This window comes from Corvus moneduloides, chromosome 4 (genome assembly GCF_009650955.1).
Source record: "Corvus moneduloides isolate bCorMon1 chromosome 4, bCorMon1.pri, whole genome shotgun sequence".
Taxonomy (NCBI): Eukaryota; Metazoa; Chordata; class Aves; order Passeriformes; family Corvidae; genus Corvus; species Corvus moneduloides.
Window position 1 is genome coordinate 48,356,570 of NC_045479.1, and position 17,466 is coordinate 48,374,035.

At 39.2% G+C, this 17,466-nt stretch overlaps 1 long non-coding RNA gene across 1 annotated transcript in view; it reads right to left on the minus strand.

Annotated features, from left to right (window-relative positions):
* The window catches only part of LOC116442441, a 28,243-nt gene extending 11,749 nt beyond the window's left edge, over positions 1–16,494 (minus strand). The window contains exon 1 of the long non-coding RNA XR_004239551.1: positions 577–16,494. This is a non-coding gene — a long non-coding RNA (uncharacterized LOC116442441). The remainder of the gene's footprint in view (positions 1–576) is intronic.
* Positions 16,495–17,466: the final 972 nt, after the last annotated feature.

Below are 17,466 nucleotides of genomic sequence, written 5' to 3' on the forward strand. Positions count from 1 at the left end.
ATAACATTAGAAGTGGAAGCTGGAGGTCATCAAATCCTCTGCTAGTCCCAGGCTGGATGAGTTTGTATCTGTATCCATCCTGTAGCTCAAGTATTTTGATGATGGAGAATCTACTGTTTCCCCTGGTGAGCTGTTCTAGTGCATAATTACCTTGCTGCAAGAAAATGTGCCTTTTTATCTAGCCTAACTATCTGTTCTTTGATTAAAGGCTACTGTTCCTGTCTTATCGCCACAGACATGGATAACAGATCCTACCCACTTAGCAGCAGTCAGTCTTTGAGATACCCAAATTTCTGATCATGACCTCCACCAACAACCCCAACTCTCCCATAACTTTCCTTTTAAATTCTGGATTTTAGCCATTGCCTCATTCTCATTGTTACTGTGTTTTCTCTGTTCGGTTCATATCATTCACAGTCTGTGGTGCCAACAACTCCACACTGAACAGATCAGTTCAGTTTCAGGCTCCCCAGCACTGAATGCTTGAGACAAAATCCAGAGACTTTGCAGACAATATTGCTGTTTAATTCATTATCTACATGGTCATACTTATAGCTGACATTTGGAACCACTTACCCAGGAACAGGAAATTCTGATTTCTACCCATTCCTGAGTTTGTAGGTGTTTGGATCCACACTGTCCCTGTACCAGGAGAGTGCTCTTTTTTTCAGCTGGTTTAGCTAGCTCTGCCTTCAGCTGTAGAGTTGAAACTCTGTAGCTAGAAAAAGAAGATCCACTTGGACAGAGAAAAAAAGTCTCAGGATGGAAAAATGCAACCAAATGGTTATGGCATTGGTATGGTACTGGGCTCTGGGAATAGTCTCTGGTGCTGATCTTTATTTTTGTAGTTGGCCGTCCTCAATTTACTCTAAGAAGTTCTAATACAGGACAAACCTAAGAGGACAAAATGTGTTGCAAGGGTTTACTCTATTTTGTCAGACGGGGACAGGACTGATGTGTTCAGGTTCATTTGCACCATTATTTTGATTTCACATTGCTGGGGCAGGCATGCCTCTGCTTCATGGGAGCTGCAATACGTATGATTCATCTAGAAAAATAAAATTCAAGCATAAAAACCCCATGCATAGATACTCACAGGATAAAGACCAGAGTCTTAGTCATAATGAATTCACTAAGATCACGTAACAGGAACTACCTTTCTTCGGAAGAACAACAGCCATGGAATAAGAAATCACTGAATAAAAATTTCCATTTTAGGCAATGGAAAACTATGTCACATATATTGTGTATGTATTTATCATCAGGGACACACGTGTGTCTGAAAGAGAGACCTGAATTATAACCTGAATTAAAATGTTAAAAATAGTAGGAGTCTGTTTAGCAGAGGTGACATAAAGAGAGCTCCTTAGTCTCCCAGTAATGCACACTATGGTTTAATGGCAGACTGCTCTGTTTTGATCACCAGTACATCACCATCCTGCTTTACAGTGCTTCATAGGTCATTCTCCCCTCATTTCTCAGACATACCACTTACCATTCTGCCTTTTGGGCCAGTAATGCTGCTTTTGTAATCATCCTTATGCACTCAGCTAAGATGATTTATTCATGATGAGAGGAGGAATTACATGCTTGGTGAGGGTATGGAATGTGACTTACCAACACAGTGCCCTTGCAAAAACCCCGGTTACTGATCTTTGTAATGTAACCAATAAACACGTTTGATTTGACAGCAGGGTAAACAGAAGTATTTTCATCTTCTTTTCAGCTGTGAGTTTGAGGATGATCACTTTTTCTTTAAAATCTGTAATTTCTCTTAATATTTTAGCCATTGTTATTGCTTGATGAGGTCAGATGGGGACAAGAAAGAACAAGTCACAAGTGAAAAATTTGCAATTCAGTGTTAACGAATTACTTTAGCCATCATTAAAGTGACTTAATTTGTACCAAATCAGTTTGGATGGCCAGCCAGGCTATGGTGGATCTTCTGCCACCAAATTCTACCATGTTTCTAGGATTTCTTGCGCACACAGACTGCCAGGCTCCACTGCCACGTGCCTATGCAGCAGGTAGGGGAGGATGGTCTGCAAGGGCTGCAGCAGGTGGGCAGTGCTGTCTCCAATGGTGGGAAAAGAAAAACCTTTAAAATGGAAGTGAGTTAATAGGTATTAAGATTCTTTTATATAACTGAGTGCTGTGAATTTCCCCACTGAAGAAGAAAACCCAGGTTTAGTTCTCCTAGCATGACCCTAACTGGGAACTGCAAGTCCCTTTGCATTTGTGATGAGGCTCTTGGCCTCAGCAGCCTGGCCTGAGAGAAACCAGGACCATTTCCGAGGTGTATATATAGTGGTGGGCTATGTGAAAGGGAATTATGTAAACCAGAAATATTAATTTTTTTTTTACAAATTATTTATTCAAATTAGCATTTTTATACAGTCTTTTCAATATTATGCATATTTAATGGTAGTTTCTTTATTAGGTTGAACAGGTAGCTCTTACTGAAATTAAGAAGAAGTTTCCTACAACGCAAACAAAAAACTTTAATGGGACTTCCACTGCCTGAATGAGCTGCTGATGAGCAGCTGATGAGAATCCACCAGCATGCCTCTTAATCCATCTGAAACATGAGGGAGAAAACCAAGGGAAGAGGCTGTCCTGCAGCTTGAATGAGAGGTTTGCCACCAGAGGGAGTCGTGGGAACACAGTAAGAGGGGTTGCTTTGGCACAGGAGAGGTCAGTAGACATTTCAGCCATAAGGCTAAATGATCAGAATTTTCGCTTTGGCCACAGCAAATTTTTTACGAATTCATCATGCAATGAAAATCAGCTTAAAAGTTTGGCTTTTGGCTAAACATGCAAAATTTCCTTACTAAAAATGTAATTTTTAGCTACCTTCATGTTTCATATTCTACCTTCATAATTTGTGCAAAGTATGCACTTGCTCAATTAAAAAAAATTTGCTAACTAAGCCACACAAATTTTGTGCTTGAAAATACAACTCCAGAACAGAAAGTCAAGACATGCTTTAAATACCATGTGCAATTTTACTGAGTTAGTATAAAAACTGTGGTAATCTGAAATTTTTCTGGCAACATCTTTGCTGGTGATAAAGCAGATTACATCTGATTGCTGTAATGCTTCTACATTGCTGATAGCAGACTGAGCTACAGAGCATCATGCAACAAATAGTCTGGCTCTGGAGATGAGCAGAGGGTGGAAGAAATGCAGCACTGTTATTGTAGAATTATTCTTTTGACTAGATCCAAAGTTTAAAGAGGTGCGGAATCTATTCAAAATAATACTGGAGTGCTTTATGCTGCCAATATGGTTTGGAAGTGCTTACAACAGGCAACAAGAGAAGCTGATATGGTCTGGTCTGCTGCTTAAAGAAAAAGAAGTCTAGAGATGTCTATCCATTTAGTTCCTTCTTTGGTCGTATGTGCTACGCTTCAACTCCTGGTGTTTCTGATATGTGCTTTAATGTGGAAATGTATGTACACCCCTCCCTGAAGTGACAAACTTAATAAAATTTTAGGACCCATTTGTCACTCATTAAAACTCAGGTTCCCATTGCTGCACAGGGTTAAGTGCTGTGTATCAGAAATCGAAGAAACAGCGGACTGGAAAAGAACTCAAATGAAAGAGAAATAGCAGTTTCAAGCCCTGAGGGTGCCCACAGATCCCCCACAGTGCTTTGTGGCAGGTACTGGGTGGAATTAGGTTATCTTAGATATATGTAATAAATATAATATGTATAAATGCCTCTGCTTTTCCCTGCTTGCTGCCTATTCCCCCTTCTACTAACCCACTCACTGCTGCTCCTCTGTAGCAATTACACAATTTTTCTGCAGCTCTGCCAACCCAAAGTTCATTTTAAGGCTAGAGCACATCACAGAAGAGGTGCTGATGAGTCTTTTAAGTATTCATCTCTTTCACTGTGGGTGAATTCTTTATAAGCTTAAGATTTCTTGTCTTTTGGGAATTGTGACATTTTCATTCAGACAGACCAAACATCCTTATGATCTTTGCAATTTCCATCATCCTTTCCCCTTAAACTTACAAGAAATTCGATGTCTAGAACGTGTAAAGACTGAAATAAACCACAGAGGTCTTGCTTTCTATCTTGCTTTTCATACCTATCTGAATGGAGCTGTTCTGGTAGGAACCAAGTAACTCTTGAAATTATGGCACATGTAGAATATCACCTGTTCATAAACATAAATATAACAATTAAGGAAAAATATTTGTAAAATTTTTATTATTATAACCTCCATACTTGCAAGAAAATTAACAAATACTTAAAGATATATTAGTTAAAATAATTAAAATATTAAAATGGAATTTATAATTTGTCTCAACTGTGTTGTTGTTAATATTTAAGACTATTGATACAATCCTCACTCATTTTTCTGGGGAGGGAACATGGAACTTTTTGTTAGTATCCATGAAGGGAATTTCATCACAATTTTCAGGAGTAGTAGTGAATCTGTTTGCTGTTTATTTTATAGCTCAAGCAAACTTTGTAGGCGTTGCTTTTTCTGCATTTAGTACTGGAGAATAGCAGAATCTGCAAAGATTCATGATCCTCCTGTACGTTCTTCTCTATCCTGTTTTTTGTGCTTCGCTCCAACAAACTATCATGGGATGTATCTCTACATCACAGCTCCTGTGCTTGGTGCTTTTGGGGGCTTTTGTAGGACGTATGTAATGCAGCTGGAGTGTTGTGCCTTCCAGAGCTCTAGAAGACAGATATACTTGTGGAGGGAAGGAAAATAACTCGACTTTTTGAAAAAAATCAGTTAAAATTAGTTCAACACACACAGCAGTGCTTATGTGGCTCCATAAGCAATGTTAAATACAGTTATTGTCCTTTCCTGCACCTTTGGAAATGAAGAGGTATGTTCACACCATTTTAAATTGTACACATGCAAAATTGTGCCCTATTGCAGTTTTACAGGTTCAAAATATATGTAAAAACTTGCGCCTGAGCAGGTATTTCTAGGATTATTTTACTTTAAAATTGATCATAATATTTTTCGGTAAAACATCTTCTGACAATAGTTATATTAATTTTTAAGTGTTAGTAAAATGTATTTCACCATTTTTAACAGACAATTTAAATGTATTAAATTTAGTTAAGTATAAGTGAAGAAAAATGGCTCATATTTATGGGACAAAATGCTCAGTTCAACTATCATTTTGAATCAGTGTAGATTTGAATGCTAAAATGTCCATTTTAATGTGATATTTTTAACATCAGTATTTTCTAATGTTCTTATATAAAACAGTAAGTGTTCCAATATTAAGAAATCATGCTACTTCTGCATAAATACAATTCTGATTTTACATTTTTATCCCTGTTTGGAGTAAAACACTGTGAAATATTGTATTTTCCACTGAACTACACATTCTATTTTCTTACAGATTCTATTTTGTTGTTTGAAAAATGCCACTAAAACCAGTTCAAACCTGATAATGTTCCATATAATGAGCAAGAAGTTCATAATGACATGCCTGGTGCCTTCTAAGCTTGAACAAAGTGAGTCAGATTTTGTAAAATGCTCAGGTTTGTAAGTACTTCTAAAAACACGACTAGACCAAATCCTTTATCTTTAGTAATATTTTAGTCAACAGAAGAATCTCAACAATTAAAATGTTGCTCCCAAAGCTTATCATTTTCCCAAATGAAGAATACACAGATTAGGGGGATTTTTGTGTGTTTCCTTCTAATTTGGTAAGAAGAACAATGTGGAAGAAGGGCCGTTTTCAGAGCTGATTAGAGAAACCTCAGATTTCCGGAAATACACAGCTCTTTTAAGAAAAGAAGAATATTAAGTAGCCTTTGAGCAGCGCTGCAGTGTGACATTTTTACAAGGAACTCATTTGGAAAAAAGTAAAGAAACGATACTCAGAAGAGACTCAGAAGAGTGCAGCTATTATGCATTCCTATCATCTGGAAAAGGTAATGACTTATTATTTGTATCCACTAGAAAGTATTCCTCAGCAGAACCAAATCCCAGCAAAATAGATATTGTCTGCAGGGCCTTTCTTCTTAATTCTCCCCTTTTATTTTCAGTAGCATTTGTCATTCTTAAGGCCTTGCTTCTAATCTCCTTGGAAAATTAACCAAGCTGTTAACAGATGAGAAAAGATACAAATGCTCACAGGAGGAGATAGGCACAGAGCCACAGATCCACTCATGAACAGCTCTTAGATACTAAAGAGCAGTTCCCGCAGGCAATGAGGTGAATATGTCGAACATTTTTTGCAAAAAAAGCCTGTGCAGTATTTCAGAAGCATTTCCACCCAAAAGACTAACTGAAAAACATCTCCACAAAGATACTTTTAAGGCACTCGCTTTCGGTGTTCTCTATGGAGCTGGACTTTGTGCAGCTGTGAACATCCCAGGAGTCACTCTCAGTTCTGGCAGACATCCATGGAGAGCTGATGACTTCCTCAAGACCCTAAGCTGCTGCATTGGAGTGCTGCTGTCATCCCTGAGAGAAGCTCCTTTGGATCCCACCTCCTATGAGCAGGAGCTAAGAGAAGGACAGGATGGACCTGCACAGGCATCCTGTGTAACCCCTGGCCTGGTGGGGGAGTGGGAGAAGGGCTTGTACACCTGGTACAACTGACAGCTCTCACAAGCACTGCCTGTCGTAATACTTGCCCGTATTCTGACTGAAGCCATGTGGACATATAATAATATATATATATATATATTAAAAAAAAAAAAAAAAAATATATATATATATATATATATAGCAGCTGCATAGGCTGTTCCAAAATAATATGCCCATTTTCACCACTGCTGAAAGGCAGACCAGCTTATTCGGATTCCTTGCTGCTGTGTGAAACCATGCATTTGATTCTCATTCAGGATGCTCTAAAGAGAAATCATACTGGAATTCATCTGAAAACTGTGCAAATGTGAGAAGAATTAGGTTCATTTTGTGCAGTTATTTCCTGAATGTAGATAAATGCAGATCACCTCACCCTGTTTTTGGATTACCTTATTCAGCTGACGTATAACTCTTTCGGGGAAAGCCTCAGTCTGCTGAAGTGAGTCTAGGTAGTCTCACCTGTTTTAATTTGTCTTGCATTTGTTTACTTGCAAAGATTACAGGACAAAGGTTTACAAACCTGTATCTATTATGGATGGCTTAAGGAGGAAAAAAAGCCCATGTATCTATTTGCCAGGTTGAAGTGGCAACATCTTCTCTGCACCACTTGAGGGCTTTATATGAGGGAAATTACCATTCCTACTAGGAATGAAAACCTTTTTCTGGTTAGCTACCACTAGTTTTACTACGGGCTACATTTTTTCCCTTTGTTTTGTGTCCTCTCTGCTGTGCATTGTCTGAGCAATGAGCTGTGAAACTGCGTTTGTTCACAAAATGAAATTCAAGTGATTTGGTCCCAATGCAGCAGAAATCCAGAAATTTGCCTTTACCTATAAAAGAATTTTTGTCCGGAGAGTTACAAGGCTTTAATGGGTTTGGATGGCCAGGTATTATCAGTAGGGGGCTACAGAGGTGGCTTCTGTGAGAAGCTTCCAGGAGCTTCCTCCATGTGTGCCAGGGCCAACACCAGCTGGCTCCAAGAAAGAACTGCCACTAGCCAAGGCCAAGACCATCAGTGACAGTGGTAGAGCTTGTGGGATATGGTATTTAAGAAGGGTGAAAAAACCCTGCAGAATTCCAGCCAGATAGAGGAGTGAGAACATGTGAGAGGAAGAGCTCTGCAGCCACCCAGGTCAGTGAAGAAGGAGAGGGAGGAGGTGGTCCAGGTGCCAGAGCAGAGATTCCCTTGCAACTCTTGGTGCAGACCCTGGTGAGTCAGGCTGTTCCCCTGCAGCCCATGGAGGTCCATGGTGGAGCAGAGATCCACCCGCGGCCCATGGAGGAACACACACCAGAGCAGGTTCTCTGGACTTGTGACCCTGCAGGAGACTCATCCTGGAGCAGTCTGTTCCTGAAGGACTGCACCCACACAGTTCCTGGCAGGGACCCACGCTGGATCAGTTTGTGATGAACTGCAGCCCATGGAGAAGTTCATGGAGGACTGTCTCCTGTGGGAGGGATCCCAAACTGGAGTAGAGGAAGAGTGTAAGGAGTCTCCCCCTGAGGAGGAAGAAGCGACAGACATGTGATGAACTGACCACAGCCCCCATTCTATTTGCCCCTGTGCCACTGGGGTGGGGTGAGAAAAAAGTTAAGCCCAGGAAAAAGGGAAGTACGGGGGAAGATGTTTTTAAGATTTGGCTTTATTTCTCATTGCTCTACATTGCTTTTATGGGCAATAAGTTAAACTAATATCCTCAAGTTGAGTCTGTTTTGCCCATGATGGTAACTGGTGAGTGATCTCTCCCTGTCCTTATTCCAACCCATGAGCCTTTTGTTCTATTTTCTCTCCCTTGTCTAGCTGAGGAGTGGAGTGGTAGAGCAGCTTTGGTGGGCACCTGGTGTCCAGCCACAAAAGGGATATAAAAATAAATGGAAAAATAAGAGCAAGTAGCAAATATCTGAAGTTCCAGTGTGGTCTACAGTAGGGCTTTGCAAGGCTTTATTTGTTTCAAAACACAAAACAAGCAAGCAAAAAAACAAACAAAGAGATAGTCCTTAAATTTTGTGATGCACTTCTAAGTGCAAACAACAAAACTCTTTCCATAGATATTGTCATATAGCAAGAGCTGGAAATACAGAAAGAGTTTTTTCATCCACATTAGGAAAAAAGAATATGTCAGAACCCCATCAACAGCATCTGTGAGCTGGTCAATACCTGTCAATACATTAGAAGGCTCCCAGCCTTGGCATAACACAGGCGAATAAGCTACAGACTGTTAACTGTCTAAGAGGCCAGCTGGAGGAGGATTTGAAAACAAAATTCCCAGTGAATTTGCAGGACAAGTATTTTCTCCCAGTCTCAATTTCCAGTCCAGCAACTTCCAAAGGTTCCCTTTGTAGGGGCTCCTCTGAGTTCCCTAAGAAGCTTCCTGCTTTTTAACACCCTTGAGGTTAACATTGTTTCTGTACCCTGCTCCTCTCAAGCATCTCCGGGACTGCGCTAACTCCCTTCTGCTCGCCCCATCCTGCAAACCCAATGCCTCCTCCAAGTAAGCAAGCACAGCTGTATTTGAGGAAAGGCCAGTTTCATTGCATCTTCCCCTCCCTTTCTCTTGTTCCACCTCACCAGCTGTGGTATTTTTCCCTCTGCCACAAAGCTGCTGGATTATTTTATATACAGCATACACTATACCGTACCATTTATTGTGAATAAACACAAATCAAACTTCACAGACGGCAGCAAACGGGACAGGGCAGCCCTATACATAGCTGTGAACAGCTGAGTATCCTGCTGCTCTGGAGAAAGTATGGAAACAGATAATATGAACTGGTATATGAAGGAAAAAGGAAAAACTCACTCTCTTTTACTCCTGCAGAGTTCCCCATTGCCCAGCCACATTCCTCAACTGGATGCAGAGAATATTTTAGCCTGATGAAGACATTCTCCTGACAGAATATAAAGGTCAAGACTGATATAGTTTTCTGATACAAATACTTAGTCCTTTTAATTTCCTTAGAAAATGTTACTTTTTAGATTGTGTGTGTTTCAGAGTAAGCCAAACAAGTTTGCTCTTTGATCTACAAAGACAGAGGCTAAGCCATGAACAAGCTTCTCATGTCCTCTCAGATATCCACCAAATGCTGTGCTCTTTGAGGATCACCAAGCAAAAATGCAGTAGTTTTGGCAATCTAATGTGGATTGCTAACTCCCACACATGATGCTCCTGCATTGTTATTGCTTAGAGAGTAGATGGGTGTTTGGGATTACATCCCTACATCCCGCCTGCAGAAGAATTTTTCCAGGAATGGAGCATCTTGGTGCATGGCAGAATTTTGTCTTGGCATAAGGCTAGATGGAAGCCTACTCTTCCTACACATTTTGTGAAGGAATAGGGACACAAGGTTGTATTTGCTAAGTCAGATGTCCAAAGACAGAACCCCTGTGTAGAAATTCTACAAATGACCTGTTTTTCATAATCACCAGGAACCTGCACCTATGATTGCCTCTAGTTTATCATCTCATAAACAAACCATGGGAAAAGCCCTTGACCAGTGTCTTAATTAGACCACTTGTATTTAGGTGAGTTTTAACAGGAGTTCAGCTTGAATAATTCTTTTGCAAAGTTCTAACATTGCCAAGGTGGCATTTAGCCAGTAACACTTCATGAGCTCTAACATTGTTTAAAATCTCAGAGCAGTTTCTCTCTTCTTCTGTTGGAAGCTGCCTTGGGTAGAGTGGATTGGAGGGTAAGTGGTTAGCATGGTTAGTTTGAGACCCAGGAGAACCAAGCTCAGTATTCAGGTCCACTATAATCTTGCCTATTGACAGCTCATTGTTTCTGCTTCAGTTCATCATCTTTGTTACTTTTGAAACACAACTGAATAAATTCCGAGTTTTCTTTTCAGACCATGAGTTGTTCTGGTCAGTCTGGGAGTCACTAAATGGAATGGAATGGCCTGAAAATACGGGAGGTTAGAGTGGGAAGGTTTTATATCCCTGGGAAATAGGGATGACACTATTTCCTTACTTAGAGCTGTAAAGTCTACTGAGATATCAGTAACTTGGCCCTTAAAGTACAATAGCTAAAAATAAAGTGTTCAGTTAAAAATCTGATACAACAACAGCAACAAAGCTTTTAAAATTAAAATATCTGGTATTTGCTGGGGATGGTGGCAAGTTTCAATTTTTTCAATTTTTGGAAATCCTGTGTCAATGTCAACAGAGTTCATAAGACATCCGAGTACTTGATTATGTAAACCCACAAACAAATAGTGAATAATTGAATAAGAAGGTTGGTCCAAATTTAATTGTAAGAAAACTCACATTTTAATACACATGTGGACTTAATATGAATTTCCCACCATAACCAGGTAACTAAGAAAACAGCCATTGAAGCTGCAAAAAATCCAAAGATTTTGTGATCTTATTGAATCAATGACAAATCATCTACTGTCTCAGTGAGGCCTGAATTTCACTTACAACACGAATGGAAGAGTAGCAGACAAGGAAAACCTATTGGGTTTTCATTTACTTGTATCCATGACCACAAAAAATGGACTTAAGAGTCCAAGGTTACAGTTTGTGAGGTTTTTTTTTTTTGGAAGGGTATAAAATATTTCAAAGCTTTTAACACATAAGCATTCCCAGGGTTACTAGGTCAGATGAATCTGACAATCCATTTCACACTTTCTTTTCTCTTACCTGAGCTAAGTGATGACAGAGTTTTAAAAAACATTAAAATTGATGTCTAAAATATGGTTACTCAAAAAAGGGAACAATGAGAATTTCATTTACAAAGGCCTGAGAAAGGACAGGAAAAATGAGTTTATTATGACGCAATTCACGACAAATGGATTCCTTTGGAATAGATTGGAGAATGGGTGACTGGAGATCCCGGTCTAACACTGTTCTTAGAAGAATGCTTAACATGAAGATGCTTGTCTCTTATCAGTTGGAGAGAAATGTATTCCTTAGTTTTGTGATGAGGGAAAATATATAGTGTTTCCTTATGGCAGCCTGTAAGAACTACCTCTGCCGTGTTAGTAACGAGGGAGCAGATGAAGGTGCACAAGTCAGCTTCCTTCCCCTCTCCATTTCCCTTGGCCACTACAGTTGTTCAAACTGCTGTTTGAAGTTTTCGATCACACAAAATGGGTGGTACTGCTCTCTCCATGTAACTGAAAAAGACTGACTTGGCAGAGCACCAGAAAGGATTAGACCTATTCAAGGATGAGCTCCCAGCTTTACAGCTGATGTCAGATATTCTTCATGATGAGACTTTGACATTTTTGAAAAAAGGATTTGTAGAAATAAAACTATCTCTCCGTCCATCCATCCATCCATCCATCCATCCATCCATCCATCCATCCATCCATATGTCAACTACTTTAACAGTAAGGCTGAGATTTCATGTGGAAAAATTGTGGACCGCAAATGAATCTTAAAGATGACATCTTTGCATAGCGAAATGGAGGCCTAAAGGCATTGTGAGACATAGTCTTTGGTTGTTCACATCATTTTAATGACTTGACATGAATCGACGAATTTGCATGTGAGTTTAATACAAACAAAGATCTGTCACAAGTTTTAACTGTTTAGTGCTTGGGAATTAATTAATTTGTGAATTAATGTGCAGTTTTGACCTTTCCAATTACACTCTGATGGAAGAATATTCATCATAATAAATTATAACAGAAACCAAATTCTGGGACTACTTTTGACTTTTTGATAACTTGAACATGACTGAAGTTTGCTGTCTTACCTTATATCATCAACAACATAACTGTCCCAGGAACCATCTCAGAGGAAAATTGAGTTAAAGCTCTTCATTAACACCTCTTTCACCTTATGGATGGAATGAAAACCTATTCCATATTCTTTTTTGGGGCTTAGATTACTTCCAAGAAGACGTTGCAGTCCATATTCATCTCCACAAATATCCTTCTGAACCACATCTCACAAGTTAATTTCCCACTGAGAAGCAGAAATGAGTATTTTGAACTTAGTTCCAGTATTTCTGGTTGTGGCCTAGGAACCAATGAACAGTGATCTGAAACAATTAGGAAAACCAAACCAAACAGATCATGCGACATGATTTGGTTACACGAATTTGACTCAGACATGAGATACTTACTTGAAGCTGGAGAAGATTGCTAGAAAAGGATTCATAGGTGCAACTCTGTCCAGAAAAGAGGTTAAAAATTACGTAGAAACTTGTGGGGAACAGTTACACAAAAAATTGACAATCTGCTGAGTCAAAATAACAGGGTTACCTTGCTTTTGTCAATATTCTGTTGAAGTTAAGAGACAACAGTTAAAACATCCACAGATACAACAAGCTCCACACATAATAATCAAGTCTACAGAATTTAATTTGGAGCATTTTTCCAGACTTTTTTCTAACCAAGTGTATAGAATTTTGATTGATTTATCATAGTCCATTACATTCCAGAAGTTTTTAGAATCACTTCAGTTGGTGGTATTGATTTTCAATGGTCCTCTTGGTCTCTAATTATACAGTCCTACAGGACTTGACAGCCCTTATCAGTGACAAAAACCAGTCCCACTGTAATGATGGGAGAGTCTTTATGAAAAACCATGTTGTCATTAATATTTGCTCCAGAACAGTATCCACATGCTGTCCTTAGTCATGACTGAATTTCCTTTAGAGTGAAAGATGAAACATAATATGGTGAAAACAGTATAATTCATCTTCTTCAACAAAATTGTAATTTTACTTACAACTTTCATCACAATATACTTACAATTGAACTTCAGCTTACCAATTTATCTCCAGGCTTTTGCAGAGTCTCACCAAGCACAGATATCATGACCCTACACAGTTATTTCTACAGCAGGTAGCAAGGTATAAGACAAAATAATGCAATAGATGTAATTTTTCCTTAAATAATTGTATAAAAAGGTGCACAAATCCATCTCTTTTTAGGTAAACACTCATACACATGCTTTAATTTGAACTCGTGTTTTCATTGTTTTGAATACAATAGAATTTGTCACATTGATGCTTTCCTGGGATGGAGCTGTCAAGAAATGCGTGAGGGAAGATATTATTAAAGTATTATCAAGCAAATAAAATAAGTAGACGTCTATAATATCTATTGCCTACCCTTCATAACCAATATTATGCATTATTTCTTCTTTTTCTGTTTAAATACAAATAAATTAATATTGTTAATAGCAGTAATGTGTGCACACAGAACTTTTCAAAAGAGTTTCAGGAACATGAATTAAAGAAATACAACCTTTGGAAATATCATGAAACATGGCCTTTACCTTTTTTTTGGAAAATATAACTTCATACTTTCATGTCTGTGGAGTTGGGTAAATTGTTGGCATTAACATCCTGACAAAATACTTTTCTGTAGAAACTTAACTTACTTTGAAAATGAAAAAAAATGAGAACAGCATTTTCCTGAGATTTTGCCAGCTCTATCCTACCCTATGATACAAGTTTTGCATTTGAAAATTTTACTGAACATTAAGAAAAACAATAAAGAGAGTACTAGCATATATTCATTTTGTCACTCTAGTTGCAATTTCTGGAGATCATGCTAGTATTTTTTTCTATGGTCTGCAAGGCAGCTTGCCTTTCAACAACCCAGGCAACTTTGTAGGTCTCAAGTATCACTTCATAGATGTTTTATTGAGTGAAATAAAAGTTTCAACATTTAAGAGAAATTAATGGTTAAAATCAACATATTTAAAAATGGTTATTTTCTTTCAACACTGGGCAGACACCAAGCAGGGAGAGAAATAGGTGGGATCTGGTGTCTGGGACCTCCAAGTATATGAGGTCATGCTTTCCATTTTATACGTGTCAGAAAACACATGGACGGAGGGCTGGAAATGTGGAGGGAGGTTCGAGGAACAAAGCAGCATCCAAACAAAAGTATGCACTTACAGTATGCACTGAGGAACCAGAACATGACACACTCAGTGTCTTTTTCTGAAAATGTTGATTCATTTTCAAAAGTGTGTGTTTTCTTTCTCTATACAGAGCATACTGTAAGATGATTCTATTTCTAGACAAACAGATGCCAGTAACTTAATATATTCTTTCTAGGTTTCACATCTTATACTGTGTTTGTGAAAGTTGTGCCCAGTTCTCCATGGTGTTTTTGCTACTGGTGTCGATACTCTAAAAATAACATATGTGAGGTTGATATTCATTTTACATTACCTTGTCATTGGTTGAAATCACATTAATCATGTCTTTGGGTGCTCAAATAAATGTATGTACCTCCTTAGGAGCATTGTTATAATTTAATATCAACATTCTTTTAATAGAGGCCTCAGTTTTAATGAAAGAAATATAAGATACCACTTGTGTGTGAGACTGAGGTGGATTTTTGGAAAAGATTAGCTTCTGTTATTTTTCTCAGATAAGGATGACAGAATAAAGAATAATATAAAACTTAATTGGTCTAGAGAAAGACAAAAGAGTCTACTGTGAACAAAAGCACTGATGAGTTACAGAGCTTGGCCCCTGAGAGCACTGTCTGTGTTTCCTATCTTTACTGGGAACTGTCCCTTCCAGGAGGAACAGAGGCTGAGAGATGCTCTGTGTTATTGCTGGGGCTCCTACACAATCTGGATAAAATACAGCTTTTGCCCCACAGTGAAAGCCTACAGAAGGTAGTGACACAGCCACTGCCTGACTTTGCTGGGAGAATTAATCCTCCACCAAGGAAACTGGCTGGCATGGGGATGTGATTTTCATATAAGCACTGATCCCATGGGTAAATTGCTGTTATGTAAAACAAACCTTAACAAAGGTTTTGTGTCATTCTCCTATGTGGCACAATGTGTATGACTAAAATCTATTTAACAAAGGGTTCTCTCTGTAGCCCATGTCTTTGCTATGTTATATGTTATATGTTATATGCTATAAGCTTCTAATTTAATTCAGGATTCCTAAGTTAACAGCATTTTTTCATTTAAGGGAAAGGTGGTCATTTTCTGTCTTGAAAATGTCTTACACTAAATTTCAGTTTTTCCCTTCAGTTAAGAGATACTTTTTGACATTTTTAATTCATTGATCTAATAATTTCTGACAGCATCAGTGTGCTTCGGCCATGGCATCCTGGAATGCTACTACTTCTAAAAATGTAAGGGAAAATGGCCATAATTTTTTATATTTGGAAAAAATAAGAATATATATTTATTTTAAAGGCATTTTAAAAGAGTTGAGAAAATTCTGGTTGTCCTTCAGCAACTTTTGCTGTGAGAAAGTCAGCTGTTATTTCACAGAATCATAGAACTGTAGAATTGTTTTTGTTGGAAAAGACCTTTAAGATCATAGAGTTTAACTGCTAACCCAGCACTGCTAAGTCCACCACTAAACCCTGTTCTTGAGTTCCACATCTACATGACTTTTAAATACCTGTAGGGATGATGACTCAACCACTTCCTTGGGCAGCTTATTCAAATGCTTGACCATCCTCTCAGGGAAGGACTTGTTCTTAATAGGCAATCTAAACCTCTTCTGACACAAACTGAGGCCATTTTCTCTTGTCCTGTTGCTTGGTTCTTGGAAGAAGAGGCCAAACCCCACCTTGCTACAACTTCCTTTCAGGTGGTCGTAGAGAGCAATAAGGTCTCCCCCTGAGCCTTCTCTCCTCCAGTCTAAACAACCCCAGCTCTCCCAGCCGCTCCTCACAGGACTTGTCCTCCACACCCTTCACCTTGCTCTTTCACCTTCCCTTGCTCTTTCTTGCAGTGAGGGCCCCAGAACTGGACACAGCACTCAAGATGTGGCCTCACCAGTGCCGAGCAGAGGGTGACAGTCACTGCCCCGGTCCTGCTGGACACACTGTTGCTGATACAGGCCAGGATTGGGCCCATGCTGGCTCATGCTCAACTGGCTGTTGACCAGCAGCCCCAGGTCCTTTTCCACCGAGCAAATTCCAGCCACTCTGCCCCAGCCTGTAGCACTGCCTGGGGTTTTCTGTGACCCAAGTGTAGGACCTGGCACTTGGCCTTGTTGAACCTTGTACAACTGGCCTTGGCCCATCAATCCAGCCTGTCTGGGTCCATCTGTAGAGCCTTCCTTCCAGCCAGCAGATCAACACTTCTGCCCAACTTGGAATTTCCCAGTTACTTAGGGATGCTGCTAAAGTGGTTTGGTGAGCTATTCTGCCAGTTGCCTCAGCACCCTTAGGCAGATCCCATCCAGCTCCATAGATATGTTTGTTTCTAAGTGGTGCAGCAGGTCACTGACCATTTCCCCTTGGATCATGGAGGCTTCGTTATGCTCTCTGTCCCTGTCTTCCAGCTCAGAAGGGTGGATACTTTAATGGTCTTACCATTACAGACTGAAGCAAAGAGAGCATTAAGTAGCTTATCCTTTTCTTCATCCTTGGTCATTATCTTTCCCCTCAAATCCAGTAAAGGCTGGAGATTCTCCTTGGCCCTCCTTTTGTTGCTGATTTATTTCTATAAATATTTCTGTCACTTGCTGAGAACTGCTCTCTTAATGATACAGACCTGTGCTTTGTGGCAGAGTCTTGAATCTCCGAAGGTTAGGCTGAAAATGCTCATGTCCTTTTCGGAATTTGGGAAACCCGTCTGTCTCAAAATTATGGTGAATTGTGCCATTAAAAAAATACCACAGCAAAGAGCTTTCAGGCTGCTCTCTGCTTTATTTAATGCAATATTAAGCTATCCTTAAAAATGATTTTCAAAATCTTGTACAGGGACAAGGTTTTTTTTCCACTGGCAATCTTTTGTCTAATTAAGAGCCCTCCAACCAGACATTTTTTGTTGTTTTAGACAGAATATTTTTTCACTATTTGGGACTCAATTAACTCATGCTTTTAATGAGCAAAGATATCTAATAAGCAAACATGGTTAATGAAACCTAGTCTAATAACATTCCTATCAAGGAAACAAAAATCTGTGTGTCAAAGAAAGTTCAGG